This window comes from Chlorocebus sabaeus, chromosome 21 (genome assembly GCF_047675955.1).
Source record: "Chlorocebus sabaeus isolate Y175 chromosome 21, mChlSab1.0.hap1, whole genome shotgun sequence".
NCBI classification, from domain to species: domain Eukaryota; kingdom Metazoa; phylum Chordata; class Mammalia; order Primates; family Cercopithecidae; genus Chlorocebus; species Chlorocebus sabaeus.
In genome coordinates, this window is record NC_132924.1 from 107,902,803 (window position 1) to 107,922,979 (window position 20,177).

The 20,177-nt window shown below is 40.5% G+C and overlaps 1 protein-coding gene across 12 annotated transcripts in view; it reads left to right on the forward strand.

The window, feature by feature from the left end:
- The window catches only part of CALD1 (caldesmon 1), a 270,316-nt gene that overhangs the window by 63,555 nt on the left and 186,584 nt on the right, over positions 1–20,177 (forward strand). For 2 of the 12 annotated variants that reach the window (XM_073009361.1, XM_037991083.2), the window contains exon 1: positions 7,853–8,025. The exons of 5 other annotated variants lie outside the window; for them this stretch is intronic. The gene's annotated coding sequence lies outside the window, so the exon portion shown is untranslated. Of the gene's footprint in view, positions 1–7,831; positions 8,026–20,177 lie in introns of those variants that run through there. 5 more of the 12 variants (XM_007982997.3, XM_037991085.2, XM_073009365.1 and 2 more) reach the window with 4 other exon arrangements.

The window sequence follows — 20,177 nt, forward strand, 5'->3', positions numbered from 1 at the left end:
TTAGAACAAGCCCCACAGTCCTTACCATGGCTAGAAGCCTCTGGATGATGGATCTGGCCATTGGCTCTCCCTCCTCCCCAAGTCCCCTGGGCTCATTGCTATTTCTTTAATATGCATTTGCTGTCCTGCCTTCTGGAAGGCTTTTCCTTCATGTAGTCTTGTGGCTTGTTCTTTTTTTTTTTTTTTTTTTTTTTTAAATATTTTTTTTTTTTTTTTGAGACGGAGTCTCGCTCTGTCGCCCAGGCTGGAGTGCAGTGGCGCAATCTCGGCTCACTGCAAGCTCCGCCTCCCGGGTTCACGCCATTCTCCTACCTCAGCCTCCTGAGTAGCTGGGACTACAGGCGCCCGCCACTGCGCCTGGCTAATTTTTTTCTATTTTTTAGTAGAGACGGGGTTTCACCATGGTCTCGATCTCCTGACCTTGTGATCCGCCCGCCTCGGCCTCCCAAAGTGCTCACGTCTCTGTTGAAAACCTTCTTCAGAAAAGACTTCCCTGTTTCTCTCTATTCCTTTCCTCCTCCTTATTTTTTTATAGCACTTACCACTGCCTGACATTATATGTTCATGTATTAGCTAATGTGTTTATCTGCCTCCCTCCATCAAAATGTGTCTTGTTCACAACATCTAGAACAGGCCCTGGCATGTGGTAGAAACTCAGTAAATATTTGTTCAGTGAGTGAATCAAAGAATAAATGAACAATTTTTTTTTTTTTTTTTTGAGATAGGGTCTCACTCAGTCACTCAGGCTGGAGTGCAGTGGTGCAAACATGACTCACTGTAGCTTTGACCTCCCAGGCTCAGGTGATCCTCCCACCTCACCTACCAAGTAGCTGGGAATACAGGCATGCACCACCACGCCTGGCTAATTTTTTATATTTTTTGCAGAGATGGGGTTTCAGCATGTTTTCCAGGCTGGCCTCAAACTCCTGCCTCAGCCTCCCAAAATACTGGGATTATAGGAGCAAGCCACCGTGCCCAGACTTACTGTTCTTTTAGGCATTTATTTCCACGAGCCTAAACGACATACTAATTCTGCTATTTATTACATCTTCAGTAGTAGACACTATCTATGATTTCTTGCTGAACAAAATGAAGGTTTGGCTCTCTTCCCTACCATCATCCTACTAACATGGTCTTGCCTGCTATCCTCTGAATCTAATTACATCATCTTTGTTTTGGTAAAAATCAATGTGCAATATTTACATTCTTATAACTATGGTAAAGTTTCCTTACAGTTGAACTATATGGTATCCAATGATTACTTTTCCTTTCTTATACAAATGGTTTGTTTTTAAAATTATAATGATCTCAATCTTCCATTTACTTATTTTCTATGTACTTATTGCAAGTGCTTTTGCCAAGAATATATTGAATAATCTATCTACCTCACTTTTCCTTAAAACATTCCTCCTGGCATCCACTGCTCCAATATCTAATAGTTGCTTTCTTAACGAGCCATACAGCTATTGTCCTAGGATTTTCTTTTACCATCATGGGACTCTTTCCCTCTATCCTGGGTTTGCATTCTCTATTTCCTGATTTTTGTCCTCCTCCTTGGCTTCTAATTTTCACTCCAAAGTATTATTCCCCCTTTGGGTGAAGCATATAACCTTGGAACGTGATAATTTCAGAATGAAATATGTTTTTATTCATTGTATTTGCCCATTGGGCCCTTTGGATCTGGAAACTTGTGTCCTTTAGTTTTCAGAAGTCTTGTTTTATTATCTCCTTTGAGAATTTTCTTCTTACTATTTTTTTCTGTCCTCTTTTTTATGTACACTCAGGTGTAATTATGTACTGGTTTTATCTTTTATCTTTTCTATTCCAGCTTGCCTTTTTCTTCATTTTTCTGTAAGATTTTTCTGAACTTTTTTTTAAAGACAAGATCTACCTCTGTTGCCCAAGCTGGGGTGCATGGCACAATCATGGCTCACTGTGGCCTCCACCTCCTGGGCTTAAGCTATCCTCCCACCTCAGCCACCCTAGGGCTGGAACTACAGGCACGTGCCACCATGCTTAGCTAATTTTTGTATTTTTCATAGAGACAGGGTTTCGCCCTGTTGCCCAGGCTGATCTTGAACTCCTAGGCTCTTTCTTCTCAGCCTCCCAAAGGGCTGGGATTACAGGCATGAACCCCCATATCCAGTTGATTTTTCTAAACCTTATCTTGCATTTCTTGAGTTGAATTTTTGTAAATTTCTGCCATCATACTTTTCATACGCAAGTGTTCTTTTCTGTTCTCTGAAAGTGCCTTTTTAAAGCATGATTTTCTTGTTTCATGGATACAATACTCTTATCTCACTGAGAACTGTAATAGTAGTTTTCTCCAAGTTTTCTTCCATTTCCTACCCAACCTTTCTTCTGTGTGTGTGTGTGTGTGTGTGTGTGTGTGTGTTTCTGTTTGTTATAATCTCTCTTTCCTCTTTCCTTAATGTGATGCTCATATTTAAGAGTGAGGTAGGCCGGGTGCAGTGGCTCACGCCTGTAACCCAGCACTTTGGGAGATCCAGGCAGGTAGATCACGAGGTCAGGAGATTGAGACCAGCCTGGCCAACATGGGGAACACCCGTCTCTACTAAAAAATACAAAAATTAGCTGGGTGTGGTGGTGGGTGACTGTAATCTCAGCTACTCGAGAGGCTGAGGCAGGAGAATTGGTTGAACCCAAGAGATGGAGGTTGCAGTGAGCTGACATGGTGCCACTGCACTCCAGCCTGGGTGACAGAGTGAGACTCTCTCAAAAAAAAAAAAATAATAATAATGAGGTCCTAAGTAGCCAATTGGAAGTTGCTGCAAATGGGTTACTAAAGGGCACTGGACAATGTCTCTCAAATATCTGTGAGTTTAGGTCTTTTTTCCATGAGCATGCCAGTTTCTCTGGAATGGAATCCTTCAATTTCCTGTCTGTGGGATACAAAACTGATTGTTGGTGTCCTGGGAGCCCTGCAGGGTGAGGCGATTGGAGATGTTCAGTGTTCAACGAGTTGGCTTTCATTTAAACATTTATTTTCCGCATTCAGCCTCTTCCCTGTTCACGGCTTCACCTGGTTCCTCTGAGTCCAGCACTTGAAAGAAGAATCAGAATAAACTTCCAGTTTTCTGTCTGGTTGAGAGAGAGATGCTCACCTGGTTGTGTGGGGTAGAGGACGCTATCTGGACTTCTAACTATTCCTTACCCAGACTTTCAACAAATCTGTTTTCTGCTCCACCGTCTGTCCTCAGAGGTTCCCAGGGCTTCCACATCCCGAATTTTTCCTGATTCCAAGGCTTGAATCAGCGTCTTTCCTGCTGGCATCCTAATTCACAGCACCAGATTTCAGTTTCTCAGCTCTGTTGAGTCAATTTCCAGCCATCAGTCCATTTTCCATAGTCCAAAATTTGGCTGACATCTGGACTCATGCTGATACCTTTCAGGTACTCTTTGTCTTGTAGGATTTATTTATGATTTTTTATTTCTTTACTATCATTCTGGAGAGGTTTAGGGAAGCAGAAATAAATGAGTGTTCTTATTTGATCTGCCGTGTTTAACCATATCCTCAAATTTATCAGTCTTTTCATTTGTTAATTCTGTTTTTTTATGTTATATAACCTATGATAAAAAAATTCACCTTCAATTTTTTCTAATCATTTCTAAGTTTGTTTTTTATGTAACCTAGTTTATCATAGTGTGTAGTAGAAACTTTGAATCTAAATTTTCTGTTTCCACAAAATTGATTGTAACCCTTACCATTAATAGAGTAATCCACCCTTTTCTTCCTTATTTGTAATACCTCCTCTATTATTAAAAAAAATCATATATGCTTGGGTCTATTTCTAGGCTTTCTGCTTTATTCTATTGATCTACTTGTTTAGTCTTGTGTGAATAGCACTTATCTTAATTAGAATTTCTCTATTAAAAAACCTCTTTGCCTATTTTTAGGTCTTTACTTTTAAAATATTTACTATTGTTTTGTCAAGTTCTACAACATACGTCATTTGGAGATTTTAATCAGAATAATGAATGCATGGATTACTTCGAGGAGAATGTATATCTTTACAACTTCCAGGTTTTCCACTCATGAAGATGATATATTTCACCATTTGGTCAGGTTTTTCATGCCCTTAACTCAAGTTTTATAACTTTCTTGCACATATTTTATTACATTTATTCCCAGGTAATGAACACTTTTTGTTATTATGAATAGCATCTTTTTCCATTATATTTAAAAATTAGAGATGGCTGATTACAGAAACTCTGGGTTTTTGCATCTTGACCTTAATTCCAACAATCTTGCTAAGCTCTTCTATTACTTCCAATATATTTGTAGATCCTCTCGAATTCTCTACACAGATAATCATACAGCAGACAAAGACATTTATTTCTCTTTCTAATCCCAGTGGCTATTTTTTTCTATTTATTTGTCTTGGTTAGGTATCTAGCACATTTTTTTAGTTGTAGAAGAGATAGTAGTTACTTTATATACTTCCCATTATAATCAATGAGAATGCTTTTAACATTTTATCATTAAGCATGACGTTTGCTATAGACTTCTGGTAAATGCCTCTTGTTATGTTTAAAAAGATTCTGTTTCTAGTTTTCCTAGAGATTTTTTTTCTAAAGTGATTACTAAGTTTACCAAGTATCATTCACCTATTAAGACAATCTTTCTCTTTTCTTTTTTCTACTTCTTTTATTTATGTTATTTTACTTTTAAACTGGTAATGTTGTACATTATATCAGTGGATTTTCAGATTTTAAACCATCTCTGGATTGGTCTTATCTATTTTTTCCACACTGTTGGATTCAATTACTGATTTTTTCATCTGCATTCATAAGTGCACTTAATCCAAATTCTCTATTATGTTGGGTACTTTTGTGTCCAATTTTGATATCAAGATTCTACCAGTCTGCTTTTATCGTTTGATAAACCTGGGTATTGGCAAAGGTTTTATTTGACTGAAAGAATCTGGCAAGGGGTGTTCTGCTGCCTTTTAAAATTTTCAAATCTTCTTTTCTATTGAACAAAGTAGACATTTTAAGCTGGAAGGAGGTATATTTTTCATGACTAAATGAAGTAACTAATTTTGAATTAAAAAATGGCCTGTTTTTACTTTTCCCAAGTTGACATGCAAGCAAAATATAATTTCTTGCTACTGATCTACATGATAGCAAACACTCAGTTGTAACTAAAAAAATACAAAGAATTGTCCAGATATTTTCAAATGTCTTTTTAGATGGATTATGGTTTGATTAGGTAGATCTAGCCTATGATAGACAAGCGGTCCTGTATCTGGGATGATCCAATTGGGAAATATATTTCACAGAAATTTCCTATATAAATCTCGTGTATTTTTAGGGCTGTTTACAAATGACCTCTGGAAAAAGTAAACACTATGAAAGTAAAGTTTCCCATGGCAGAGATTCAGCAACATGTATCTTTTTTTTCTTTTTATTCCCCTTCCTTTCTTTTTAAATTCTTGATTATTTATTAAAAAAGTAGAAGGCAAAGAAAGAAGAATTTTTCAATATCATGGTATACACTACATGAAATTTGTTAAATTTTTCTTCAAACTATATAGTTCCTCCATGATAAGTGTATTTCAAATACATAAAATAGGTTGTGTGGTCACTCATCCACTATACCCTATATATGAGATATCCAGAATTTATCTAGGGAAACATACTATTTTTTTAATCAAAAGACATAACCCAAAAATACTAAGCCATTTATCTTCTAAAAACCATGCAAAATGCAGGTCCCTGCTGTGTTTCCTGTTGATAATATTTTCCCCATTTGTAGCACAACTTTTCTTTCCTCTGGGAAGCTGGTATTTATTTTATTCATAGATTGCAAAATTATACCCTGATGCTGTCCCACCAAAGGGCATTATTTATACAAGCAGGGAGAGTGTGGTTTAGGATATAATCAGCAGCAGTAATGGAAAATAGCACTTTCAAACAGGCCTCACTGAGTTATGGAGGATACCACCTGGAGACCATGCACCCGGAACTTCTCTGGACACAGGTCGTATCTTTGCACAGACATCACTGATTTTGCTGTTTTCTGAACTCCCTGATGTCGCCCTACAATATGTTCAAGCCCAGCAGTTTACCAGACTATGTAGTATTCTGTCTTTCCTCCCTGTCTAGATATGGGATGTCCCCATCAACAAAACTGGCTGTGTTCCGAAAATTTATTTCTAAATCATTTATCTGGGAGCAGAAGACATTTTCCCACAGGAACAATTTTATAAACAGTGATGTTCCACAAATGCCTGCTTGTGCCACAGTGTACCTGAAATGCAACATTGACTGTACGATTCCTACCAACCATTATTTATTCTTTTCTCTGGAAACGTGCATTCCTAGTTCTATGTTGGGATGCCTGAGGCTCATCTCTCCCTCTGCCTGGGAGTCTCGGCTATAGCTTTTTTGGGCTGTGCAGCAGTAGCAGTCAGGAAGAGGCGAGGGAAGCAACCTTCCCAAGAAAGAGATGAGTGTAGAGAGTTGATATGGATGCCTCTGGGTAACTCGTTAATTCTGGAAGGCTGAAGAAGGAAACTGACAGTGTGAATTAGTTACTTCCCAACTGTTCTAAAAGAGGCACAAAAGGCACGGACATTTTCGTAAACAGAGATCATTTCTAAGTCACATCTTCATAAATAGGGAAAGGCATATAGTAAAACCTCACATTTTTAAAGACCAACCTCTGGACTTGTAATTAACCAGGAAAAATACTGTGAAACTTCTTGGTCAGTGATGAAACAGTCTCCAAACATACAACAATGAGACATAGATCTTGCACCTATACCCAGACCTGACAAATAGTAAGTGCTCCAAAAAAGGGATTTTCACTTTTAATTAAGTACTAATTGAGTGAATTCTATATTGAAAAGGACAAGACTATGTGTGAGCCAGTTACCTTCATTCTCTTTAGCATCTCCTAATTCTGATCCTCTTACAGCACACGTCCTACCAATGCAGGGTTGGTGAGAGCACTTTCAAGAAGCCACCTGAACATTATGTCACCTCTGCGGGATATATGCATCTGTCTACCCCAGCCCAAAGCAGGTGGTGCATCTCTTCGTGCCCTCTCTGATGTGCATCAATTTCTAGGAATTTCTAGTACTATCTCCACATTGCCAAATCTGAGGAAACAAAAGAGATAAGGAGAGGAAAGTGAAGTCAGTGAGGATATCCAAGCCTGTAGGACCTTAGGTTTATTCTGACCAGTATTACCTGCTAAAAAAGACCTAAGTTTTTGGTTTCCCTTCGGTCACTTGTTTTTATCACATATGCCGACATATGTTGGGGAGTTGTGCCTCTTTCAGGCTAGAATTTAGTCTGCACAGCAGACCCAGGTCCTGTCTCCTTCAGGTTTTAGAATTGCATAACAATTTAAACTCATTTTGTACGTACAAGTACTTTGAAAAGAAATATACTATTAAGACTCCCTCTGGTAAGAAGCCTTCCCCACCCCCACACCCAATAAACTGATCTGTTAACTTTTTGTTTCAGAGACTGTACTTTCTTTTTATTGCTGCATTTGTGTTCTACAAGACGGCCTCTCCAAGATTAACATTTCTTATGATTGTTCCTGACAATGGATTCACTTCCAGAGGCCTTGCTAAGGATAACCAAAAAAGGGCATGGAGCGGGCTGGTTTTGGCAGCCTGCACGCAGTTTCAGAGCTTTTTAGGTCTTGGGTTTTCTGATGAGTGATTTCCTGAGCATGCCTAGGGAATGACAGGCATCTCCACAGGCAGGCTGCATCCACCTTGGCTGGGGTGTCGTCATTGGCTGCCTATTAGAAAAACGACAGGACAATGCATACCACCGCCTGCCGACTGTAAACATAGGGGATATGTGTTCACTTAGCATGGACTTCTGGGAGGGGCCAAGGAAGGGCGGTCTGGAGTTCTATTGAATAGAGCAGTGTGTATTCGGCTGCCTGCCTGCCTGCTTGCTCTCTGGCTGTGCTCCTGCTTAAAGAAATCAGTCCTTCCTTTCCGACTTAGTCCTTGGGAAGAAGTTTCAGCCTACGAGGTAAGGCACAGAAGGCTTTCTTTTTTCCTTCTAGAGAGAATCTGGGGACTTTCTCCGGTTTTCAGTCAACATTCCTGGCTAAGGTAGCTGGAGATGCAAGAATGTTCGAGGCAATAAACCATGCAAACTCCGGAGCCTGACTGGGCTTCCCTGCCACACGGATATTCCCGGAAGGCCAACAGGATGAGATTTCAAGTTTTGTTTTTAGAGTTGGGACAAGAAGAGCGACCATATAGAGACTTACATTTGGGGAGCACTGGCAACTTTGATTAGGATAGCCTTTTGTTTAGGACAGCCATATGAGATTATACCTGATACCCAAAGGCCAGTGTTAGCAAGCCTACTGCACCAGACTGCTCACACAGTCTCTTCTGCATCTTTTATTGCCAAAGATTTGACGTGGATTTGCTTTAAAAACAAAACCAACAATTCTTTAGGTTGATGAGAAGCCAAAAAGGAATGATTTTTTTAACCAAAGGCATTTGCGTTATAGTCTGCTGCCAGTATTTAAAACTAGACTTCCAGAGTTGCAAGGAAATAAGGTCAGAGATGGAGAGATCACTAGCACCTAGCACTGGTTGGGTTAATGTCACTGATGGGATATTTGCTAAGACGGAAGATGCCTAGGCTGGTCTGTTTCCTATAAAACCTAATAACAAGAGAATGCATGCGCTAGTGGGTGTGTTTTGAGAAAGCACATTTAACGTCCTACCAAACTATTTTTTTAAGAAATCTTATTTTCTGTTTGAAAGGGTGCCTGAGTGTGTCCAGATAATCTAAAGAGATGTCGATTGGAAATGTGGTTTAGAAAGGGAGGAGGCAGTCTTCATATCGACATAGACATATTTGGGTGTCTGAAACAGTAGTACAAGGCAGTTAGTTGGTAGTAGCCTGGAATTCCTTTTAGAAAGAGCTGATTGTAAGGGGTGGGGGAATTTTAGTGCTGTGGCAATACATGGTCAAAAAAAGTGGATGAGAACAAAGTGCTTGGTATTTATAGATCCCTTCTGTTAACAGGACTATGCAGATGGTTTCTAATGTGTTTGCCAAAACCAGACGTATACAGCTAGAACTTGACTGAAGACTAGATGCTATATGGCAAGCAGGGTAAATCTGATGATTTTTTAATAGTGCTGGCTATGAAAGACTACCAGCTGCAAATGACTGATTCAACTGGATTTTATTCCGTGGAATGTGGTGGTTTGGGGTTGAGATTCATTAAATAACCTTTTCCCTTTGTATTTAGAAGTTTGGGGATAATTTGCTTGGGAATGCGTCTTTCTCCTTCTAGAAGTGACATATGAGAACAAAATTCCCTGTGAATTTCCTTCCCTGGAACAGTTCTGAGTAAGTGTGAGAGAAAAGCTGCAGGCGAAAGCTCTAGTTTAATTACTGTCCTTCCCTCGAAGAGATCAAGTTCCAAACTCTTTTCACAGTGTTTTTAATGTCAATCAAAATATGGAGAGCAATTTTTCTTTTAACTGTTCTCTAAACCATGAAGGGAATGCAGTTTGGAAGGAAATCTATAATCTTGGGATTTGAGGATAAATTCCATTTTGAAACCAACATCTCAGAATCCCTGAAAGTTCAAAATGCGCTATGACCACTCTCTCCGGATCCCCCATCCCCCTCCTCTTGGGCTCCCCACCCCCAACAACCATAAAGACACTTTAGGTTTTTCAAAGTAACACTTTAGGTGTTCTGCTATATAGGTAGAGATAGAGAGAGAGGATTTGAGTTTATGCTGAATTTTAGGCAGTTCTTTGTGCTACTTCCTTCCTGTTGAATGTTACCTAGAACATATTTCGCCACATAGTGAGGTCAAAGGAACACAATGAAAGCACAGTAACTTTCATTTCAGAAATATAATCGCAAAATTTCAGAACAAAAAGTCACTAAGAGTTGAGCCTAGGACACACAAGGAATGTATGTACAATGGGTTGATCCATAAGTAAAGTGCAGGGTTGTTTCAAGAATTCGAAGCAAAAAGAATGTGTAATTTCAATTATTCCAATCAAAATATTTCCTTAAGTAAATACACAATTCTTATGTTAAAGTTAGGAGAAGAAGAACCAGGCTCAAACTGCAGCTTAAAGGATTTTACATGAGATACATGAAAGCATTTCCTGACAGTAAGGCAACTGCCTTGTTATTAGCATTATTAACAATTCTAATTGGCTCCTGTGACTGGTCTGAGAATCTCCTCCTCTTAGGTAGATAGAGTAAGTTTGTCCTATGGCCAGCCACGTACAGTTCCAGAATCTAGCCCAGGTATTCTCTGTTTTGATCATTAAAATGCACCTCAGCAGGCATTTTTGTAGAAACACCTGTAATTTTCTCCATTTGCCATTTTCATGATAGCGTGATTACTAGTTAGTCATTCCTTAGCAAGACACAAAAGTGACTTAGAGATGGGCATGAAAAGAGATTTGCTAGTTTCCCATTTCCTGTAGTCTATCACATGTCTCAGAAATGTGGTCGGGGGACAGGAAAAATGCTGATAGAGTGGTATGCAAATAGCATGGTAGGACTAAGGAGGAGGTTACAAAGATGCTGCCAAAGAATTTTCAGACTTCAAAAGGGGATTTTCTGCATAAGTTTTCTTAGAGCCTGAGAAGATACCATTAGCTCCTTACTGAAAGTTCTTCATCTGTCAGGCTAATCCAAGTTTGCTATTGGAGAGATGCCCATAAGTCCTGAGTAGAAGGGTAGCTTAAATAGATACTTTCGGCATAGGCTTAACTTATGAGAACCGCTACAAAATCTCGGTTCTAGTATTGGTTCCTCTACTTAAGTAACCCTGACCTTTGAGGAAATCATCAGCTTTTGACTTCATCTTGGAGTGCAGAATGGACATTGGTCATGCTTCTCCTATGTCCCATAGTGGTTAAGATGTCCAAATGAGATGAAGCTCTTTGCCCCCTCTTCCTTGTAGATTCTATACCTTGAACTGCCTATCATTTGAGTCCTCTGGACATTATGCTCCTCTTGGCTGGATCCTCCACTTCTTACCTAGTATCCCTAATGATCTCTTCCTTTCTCATATTTGAGGACCCTTGAGTGGTATCTTCTCGCTCCTAGTTCTTTCTAGAGCCCTGAGCCATGTCCAGTGAATACTGGTCTATCCCAATGTTGTCTGAATTTTTACTTTGATGATCACAGACCAAGAGGACACAAATATAAGGAAGTGGAATAAGATGGGCCATCAGCGGTACAAGGCAATATCCAGGAACCAGGAAATCCAAAGATCTACTTGAGCAGAAGACCAGTGAGAAAGTGCTGACAACATAAAGGCCTTAGTGAATGAGACAGCTTCTCTCCCTCTAGCCAAAAGCATGGAATGAATCCCAGCACGTCATGCCTGGGCCTTGTAGGAAGGGCAAGGAAGGCAGGAACACCTGGCTGTGGTTCCTGTTGGTATGGAAACCAGACTGCTCCTCAGAGCTCGCCTCTCACCTCTTTGCCTCTGTCTTTAGTGCTCCCAGCTGTAACGGACCCTGGTTGCATCCCTAACTTCCTTACCCCCAGGCCTCCACCTCTAGCCTCTTCCCCAGCTCCCCCATCCCCGTGCCGGATAGGGAGCTTTCTTGATCCAACATTGACAATTTGCAGGGACCAGCTCTAAGATTAGGCCCAGAGCACAGAAGAACACTCTAGCACAGATGCGTTCTAGCTAGGGAAAGCCACTTGCACAAACAGAGGAGATGTCAGAGCATGTTTTGTGGTAAGGACCCACTCTGCTTCTCACCCCAAACTCACAATTGGCAGGCTGTGGGTAAGGCTGTGGGAAGGGGGCAGGGGGGGAAAGTATGATCTGGGCTGTGAGGGAAGGGTGATGAGGTTGTTCCCTGTGTTGTTCTTCCCTGTGTTGTTGCTATGGAAACCTTTGAGAATCTGATAAAAACTGTGAACCCTTAAGGTCCCTTTGTAAACCCACCCTTCATGATTGACAGGTGAGAGACCTTTGAGCTGGGGCATGTAAGATGGCGAGTGGGGTCAGGTGTGGATTCCCAAAGAAGACAAGGGTGGATGGGATCAGAACACAAGTGGAGTCCATTTTTGTTTCCCAGATCTGGAAGGAAGAAAAGAGGGGGTAAATACGCAGATGTATAGGCGGAGATTGCCTCATATGGCCTCTATTTCAAAGAAAAGAAGGTCATTTCTAGAAAAGAAGCAGTTTTCTATGGGGAGCTCTTGGGGGCTAGAGAAATCCAGGAATGGCTGCTATTAAGTGTATGTGAGAAGAACACCAAGAAGTTAATAAAAGGCTTGCTAAGCAGCAGTGAGGGAATAGTTGAAGGAAAATACATTTTAAAAAAATTTTAGTAAATTGGGCACTCACTTTAGTACGTGGCTTTTCTTTGAAAATACATGTATATGTATAAATGATGCATGACTTGAAGATAAATTGCTTTGTGATGGTATCCTGAGGCTTCTGGCATTGTTTTGTGAATACTCCATGAAAGCACTTGACTAAAAGGGAACAACCTCACTTGGAGATAAGCATATTAAGTAGGAATATGTAATTAGTTCCTTGTGACACCCACATATAACATCCCTCATCACTTGTCTCAAGATGTATTGCTGAGGAACCAGGCTGACTTCACTTTGTGCTAAAGACGGGCAGGACCAAGGCAAAGTGCCCAAGAGGCCCAAGGACCAATTGGCATCAAAGATACTAGTTCCACTGGGGTCAGGAGGACCAGTCTAAGCCAGCATGGATATAAGTTACAAAAATGGGCTAAGTTGTGCATGACAGCCAGGTGAGTAAAGAAGAAACAGCAACAATCAGAAGTCAGGCAGAGCTTAGCGAAGCAGTGTATGGATGAATAAGGTGAAGTCTGGGAGAGCACGTGGCCCAGTGTTAAGAAGAAATAGACCTCTATGTGAGCAAACTTCGGTAGCTCCAGTAAAGGGCCAGGATTATAAGACATAGATTAATGAAGGGATGGGATCACAGGGATATCCAAGAGCAGAAGCCCATATAGGACCAGGGCCCAAAGAGAGTAGAGTTACAGTCAAGGTGGGTGAGAGGATCCCAACAGCGGTCCACGGATGTTTACTCCATCCTTTTCCACTAGTGTGACTCAGCTCAGTGCACGTGTCTGCCCCTTTCTGTTGTTCTATCAACTGGAAAATTTCTTCTGTGCTTCCAGGTCCAGTCCTGAGAGAGGAAGTCTGACTGGTTCAGGCAAAGACTATTGTCTATGGCAAATCCTTTAGTAGGAGGAGGACATGAAAGGCACAGGCCTACGGATGAATGACTCTAATCCAGGCAGTGGTCACCCCTGGGCAAAGAAGAGCTCAATGGGTAATTTTAGTTAGAAGAGAAATTGAGCATGGAAGGCAAATTAGCTGAAATGTCCAACAGCTCTCAATGGGAATCATTTGAATTTTCAGGTGAATAAATTCCTAGAGAGGCAAACACCCAATGAATGATTACACAGTTCTTGATGATCACTGTGACACGACCTAGTGAGCCAGTGTTAAGGGAGATTAATCTGGAAGTTGGCACCACTGACAACTGAAAGGATGAGAATCATCCATCTCAGAAAGATTTTGGGAAAAAACATTCTGGATATTATTGTTGGCAAGAAACTTCATATGAACCTTCCATGTGATACGGCTCCCTTCAAACGAAAGCAGTCTTGAAGATTTAATGTGTAATGATTTAACAATTTTAATAAATAAAAACAAGCACAACTCAATGTAAACCACAATACATAATAAGGTGAATGCATAAAAGCTGGTGCACTGTTAATCACTGGAAGTTTCAGATCTAAGCAATATTTGCAATGTAATTTTTAATCCATTGAGCACCCATCATGGTGTTTGTCAAGTAGAGTAAAAAATCCCCTGAGTTCTGCACAGTTCAGATCCCAAATGGGACTCCGTGCTCTGTTCTGGGCTCATTTTTCAGAAAGACGCGGACACATACGCATTCTAGGGGGAGCATCAAAGGCTGGAGGGAGTCAGGAGGCAAAATATATGCAGAACAGATAAGGGATCTAGAGCTGTTTATCCCAAAGAAAAGAAAATGAGGAGGCCACATAAATGTCTTCTAATATTTGGGGTACTTTTATATGAACATAGGAGAAGGCATTTGTGTTCCTCAAGGCAGCAGAACAGCATTGAATATATAAATTCATAGAATGTTTAAGCTGGGCAAGACCTTAGGAGCTCATTTAGTCCAAGGAGTACATATAATTTTTCATCTGTATGCCAGCTCCAACCAACTGGCATGTGAAGAAGGATTCTGAGGATGAGTCTAAGCTCAGAGGGGAGGGGAAAATGTGGTCACTGATAGTGTTATCTGTTGTGGAAGAAAAGGGCCATGTCTACTCAAGTACCATGTTTTAGTCTTCATTAATGTGGTCTGTAGGTTTTTAACCTCTGGGTGGTGGATCCCTGGGAGGTCACAAAGTCATTGCAGGAGGTAAACAAATCTGTATATGCAGCAAGTGCTTTTGGCAAGCTGCTCTGAGTAAATAATACATCTTACAGCATATGTGCTACTATTTTTGTAATTATATACCTACATTATAATGATAAAATGCTAATTTATTTAAAAGAGTTATTGAATTCATAGTAGCTTTTGGTTTTGTGTTTTATAAATGAGTGGACTTAAAACATATAATTATGTTATGCATGGGAAGGTTGGGACAGGAAATTTGGGATCTTAAGTAGAAATTCTTTTTAAAGGAGGAACCAGTGATGTACTTTTTATTCTCCAAAGCCTAGCCACACCAAGTAAAATTATATATGTATTTGTAGGTGTCTTTGATTAATGTCTGCCCTGTCTTATTGATCTGTCAGATACATAAGGGCAGAGAACCTCTATTTCTTTTTTCGTTCATATATACCCAGTGCGTGGCACAAGGCAGAATCGGAATAAATATTTGTTGAATGAAAGAACTAACCAAGTAACTTGACCAAAGTCATCCAGTTAATTCGTGGTAAGATAGTTCCAAAACACACAGCTCCTAAGTTCCAAGCAGTTAACCTTTTCAATACACCACATTACTTCCCCTGATAGTAAGAGAGCATATTTTAACAGTTAGCAAATTTAGGTTATACAATGCAGCCCAATCTGCCTATATACCCGTGGATCTTAACCAGTATCTTAATCAGAATCAACTGTCGAGCCTTTTGAAAATACACATCCCTGAGACCTATCCTCTGGAGACCCTGATTCAGTAGGTCTAGAAGGGGGTCCAGGCATCTGTAGTTTGTAAAAGCTCCCTGATGACTCTGATAAAACATCCTGGCTCCGAAACAGTTCTGTGTACCTATCGTTAAAATAATTGATAGTAGATGTATGTAGTTTCTTATTCCTCAGAAGCCTATGTCTTTAGTTTTGAATAATTTCTATCTAAAAATTATAGTTGCATATGCCAAATAATTGGTTTGGCCAGAAAAGCAAAACCTTAATTTTGCTTTTTTTTTTTCGGTTTAAGCACAAAGTTATCAACCCCGTAAGGTCAAACTTTTCTGATGAGATTTCCAGCGTTTGCTTTTGAAAAGCACTGGAAATGTGGCAAGAATAAAATTTGTCATGCTATTTCCCACTTCCTTTTCCAGCCATCATTACTAAGGGAAATTTAGGCTTAGGGGGAGGGGTGAATCTAGGAGGAAAAAAATTTAAGCATTTCTGTTCTTAGGAGGTTTTGAGCACATATTTCGGTTCCTAGGAAAAGCTGAAGATGTTTTTCTCTGTTTCCACTTTGTGGTGAGGATGCGCAAATCCTGAAGAGGGGAGAAGCTTGCTCCACCTCCATCCTCACCCCTACATCTTCTCTAGGGCCGGAGTCATCACAGCCCCTGGTTTAGATGTTTCCCTGGGTGGCCCTTTTGAATGTATGTGGACCCTAAGAGACAGGAGACTTTGAGTGCATGGACGGGGGATAATTTGCTTTTGCAGAAGAACAGAAAATTTATCTCTAGGTTCTTCCTTTATTCAGCAGTTAGGAATTACATACTCCATATTGCACAGAAGAATCTACCATATTCAGAGCACTGACTGCATGAATTATATTCACTAAAGATTGGAGAGCCAAAAGTTTCTCTGTAAGAGTGACCTGATCTAGTAGGAATGTCAAAATTGTTACTATATTTGTACCCATGCTCTTTGGTTTAGAGGGCAGGTGCTTCCATGTGTACATGGAAGCAGAGCTTGTTGGAGAAGAGCAGCTAAAAAGGAATTAGATTAGAATCCACCTCTGTACAATGACATCATCTGGACTGGGTCTCCTTCATCTCTAACACTGTCCCCACTTTCTCTGCACCCCAAACTCATACTGGCTTCCAAAAGCTGATTGTTAAACTTTCGAGAATTTTGAGAGCCAGTTGTAAAACACAGCCATTATAAAAACTAAATTATATAAGCTTACAATTAAACACATTATATGAAAAGCCAAGATAATAAATACTCAAAACTCTTCCTAATTATTTTACTATGTTTCACTATTATCTATTCTCTTGAGGTTAGTTACATCTATTGTGGCTATATGGTGGAAATACTGTATAAAATGCTGTGCAACTGAGCTTTTCTTCCCAATTCTTCATTCAGTGATGTCATATTCAGAACTTGAAATTGACCATGATGGAAGTAATTACACCACAGAAATCAGCCCATGCTACAAAGCAGACTCCCCTCCCCCTCCCCCAAGAACTTGTTGCTAAACATTGACTAGCACTGCACTGATCCTAAGGGATACAGTGGTAAAATTAGCTCTGCTTTGGAGAGCCCATTGGAATACCTCTGTCGTTCAGTTACATGCATATTCACAATGTATGCTTATGATCGCATATTTGTTTGTTTGCTTGCTTATTTATTTATTATGCTCCCAGAACATAAGCACTATGAAAGCAGAGACTTTGTCTGCCTTTTTCAGTGCTGTGATTTGAGCCTAAAAATGTGCTGTTTCCTGCACGTAGTATTAATAAATGAGTTAAATGAGTGAAAGAAATAAACGTCAGGTTGGTAGTGGTAGCTCACGCCTGTAGTCCCAGCACTTTGGGTGGCCAAAGCAGGCAGATTGCTTGAGTGCAAGGGTTCGAGACCAGCCTAAGTGAAATAGTGAAACCCTGTCTCTACAAAAAATACAAAAATTAGCTGGGCATGGTGGTGTGCACCTGCAGTCCCAGCTACTTGGGAGGCTAAGGTGAGAGGATCACATGAGCTTGGGAGGTTAAGGCTGCAGTGAGTTGAGATTGCACCAATGCACTCCACCCTGGATGACAGAGTGAGACCCTGTCTCAGAAAAAAATAAAAAGTAAAAAGAAAAAAAGTCTATAATTTCTTCCTTAAAGATACCTGAAGCCAATGTTCATGTTGGAGCTCATTAATTTCTAGCGAATTGTATCATTGCTCAGTGTTTAGAACAGTGCCTGGCACATGCTAAGTAGTGTATAGATTTTTATTAGGAAAAATAAAATAAGTTATCTTCGTAACAGCTAATTTTACAGATGAAGAAACTGAGTTACAATTAGATTAAGTAATACAGGTAAGGTCCCACAACTAGTAAGTAGCTGGGTCAGGATCTAAACCCGGGATAATCTGGAGGCATTGCCCACCTTCTTCACCACCGTGCTGTGCTGCCTCTTGCTAATTACTCCACGTGACTGAGACTCCTCTTTTGTTTGTAGTTCTAGAAAGAATTGCGATCTATTTGCGAACAAACTTTGGAGTCAGGAGAACTTGAGTTTGAATCTCAAATTCACCACTTTGCAAAATGGGGATGATTTCTCCTCCATTTTGTAGTTGTCACAACTACTAGAAGTAATATCTCAAAACTGCTTTGCACGTACGTGATAGACACTAAATTACAAATGGTCAGTTATTGGTTGTGATTTCCTGTGGAGGCTATGTGTAAGCGTGGGGCTTAGCCACACACTGTCCCCTGTTGCCTCCTCTAGGCCATCCTGTAGACAGATTAAAAAGGGCTGACTGCTTCTATATTTGGGGTCTCCAGGAAGTAAGACTAGGACCAACAGATACAAGTTCTAGGAAGTCCTATTTCAGATCAGCTTACGCACTTTCTAAATAGATATTTCTATCTCTGAAGCATGAACCTTGCTGCTCTGCAGAAAGCGGACAACTCCCACTGTCCTCTTCAACCAGAAGGTTTACCCGCTTGCCCTTATCCACAAATGTGTGCTACCTTTAACATTTTAAATCATTTTATCTAGTATAGCTAAAGAGTTGTATTATTCCTGAGATTGGGTTGTTTTGGAGGTTTTCAGTGTTTTAGACCTGGAATGAGTGGGAGTAAGAAAAGAGGGAGGGAGGGGAAAAGAGAAAAAGAAATGAGAGAGAGAGAGAGAGAGAGAGAAAGAGAGAGAGAGAAAGGAGAGGAGAGAGAGGGAGGAAGGGAAAAGGGGGAAGAGGAGGGAGGGAAGAAGGAAATTGGAATTTATCTGGAGAAAAAGTACTGAACTTGGGAGAGAGACTGAATAGCAATGGATTGATAGTTATCTGAAGTCCTCACAGGTTAAGGATGCTTGAGAAGATAAGCTAGCTCATCCAGCTACCTTGCTGGCATACTAGCTGTGTGTCAGGCACTGTTCTGGTTGAGGACTGCTCTCTCAGAGCAGTAAAGTAAATCAAATAACTTGCCCAAAGTCACACTGCTGGAAAACGCCAGGGCTGTTCAAAGCCGCTCCCTAACGCCAACCCTCTCCATTTCTCTACAGCTATCTGCTCTGTGTCTTCCCCCAAGAAAGCGATGGAAACCAGAGCAGGAGGTTTCCGTAACCAGTCATTATAATTTGTCAGGGAGCCATGCTGCAGTTCAACTAGACAAGCACATTGTCATTCTCTGCCATATAAGGAAACAGAGCTAAACACCATTCCTTTCACTATTGACTGGAGAGATTGCTCAAGTTAGAGTTAGACAAGATGAGGATCTAGACCTAGAGCAGTTAAATTAAATTAAAAAAAAAAAAAAAAAAAGAAACAGAAAAAAGAAAGAAAGAAAGTCAGACAAGTAGTTTTTTGTTTTCTTTTTCTGGTACCAGAGATAGTTTAACAAGCAGTTTCCATCCTTCTCCCTGACTCAACGGGAGATTTTCTCTGACATTAGGCATTAAAGGATTCAACTGCTCGTGCAAATACTTCAAGCTGTTTTGGTGTTTGATTATGTAAAATTTTTTTAAAAGGCAGAGGATCAGTTGAGGTATTAAAAAAGCCAACATATCCAAAAGGTACTCAAAAGGCCAAGACAGAGTTGCTTCTGTGTGGGTCAGGTAGAAAGTCAAGGACTGTATTTCTCTGTCCAAGGATTTACAAGAGAAGTTAGTGTCCACTCACCTTCCAGCCACTCTCAGAAAGAGCGCTTATTCAGAAGACTTTACATTTAAGTTTGAGCGTCTTGTCCAAAGCTGAGAATATTCACGGGATCACTCTTTGCCTTAAGACTCAGACACAATGGGCACTTTGTTTGTTTTTTTTGTGTGTGTGAGATGAAGTCTCATTCTGTCACCCAGGCGGGAGTGCAGTGGCGCGATCTTGGCTCACTGCAACCTCTGCTTCCCGGGTTCAAGCGATTCTCCCACCTCAGCCTCCTGAGTAGCTGGGATTACAGGCACACGCCACCATGGCCGGTTAATTTTTTGTATTTTTAGTAGAGATGGGGTTTCACTATGTTGGCCAGGTTGGTCTTGAACTCCTGACCTCAAAAGATCTCCCTGCTATTGCCTCTCAAAGTAGCTGGGGTTACAGGGACCATGCCCGGCCAAAATAGGCACTTCAGAATGCAGGCTCAGTAACCAACTTTATAAAGGGAGAAACAGAGGCATGAACAGTTGAAACGATTTCCTCAAAGACAGCCAGTTCCATCTCGCCATACAGAGAGCCCACACTTTCAGATAATTCAAAGAGGCATCATTTAGTGTCCCCAGGGAAATGAAAAATAAAAAACCAAAAAAAAACCTGTAAATAGTCTGGTCATCTTCTCCTAACTATCATCTTTGATGAGATTGCATCTGGAGTACTAGTTTATTAGGCATACCCAAGACTGAGTAATTTATAAAGAAAGAGGTTTAATGGACTCACAGTTCCACATGGCTGAGGAGGCCTCACAATCGTGGCGGAAGTCGAATGAGGAGCAAAGTCATGTCTTACATGGTGGCAGGCAAAAGAGCTTGTGCAG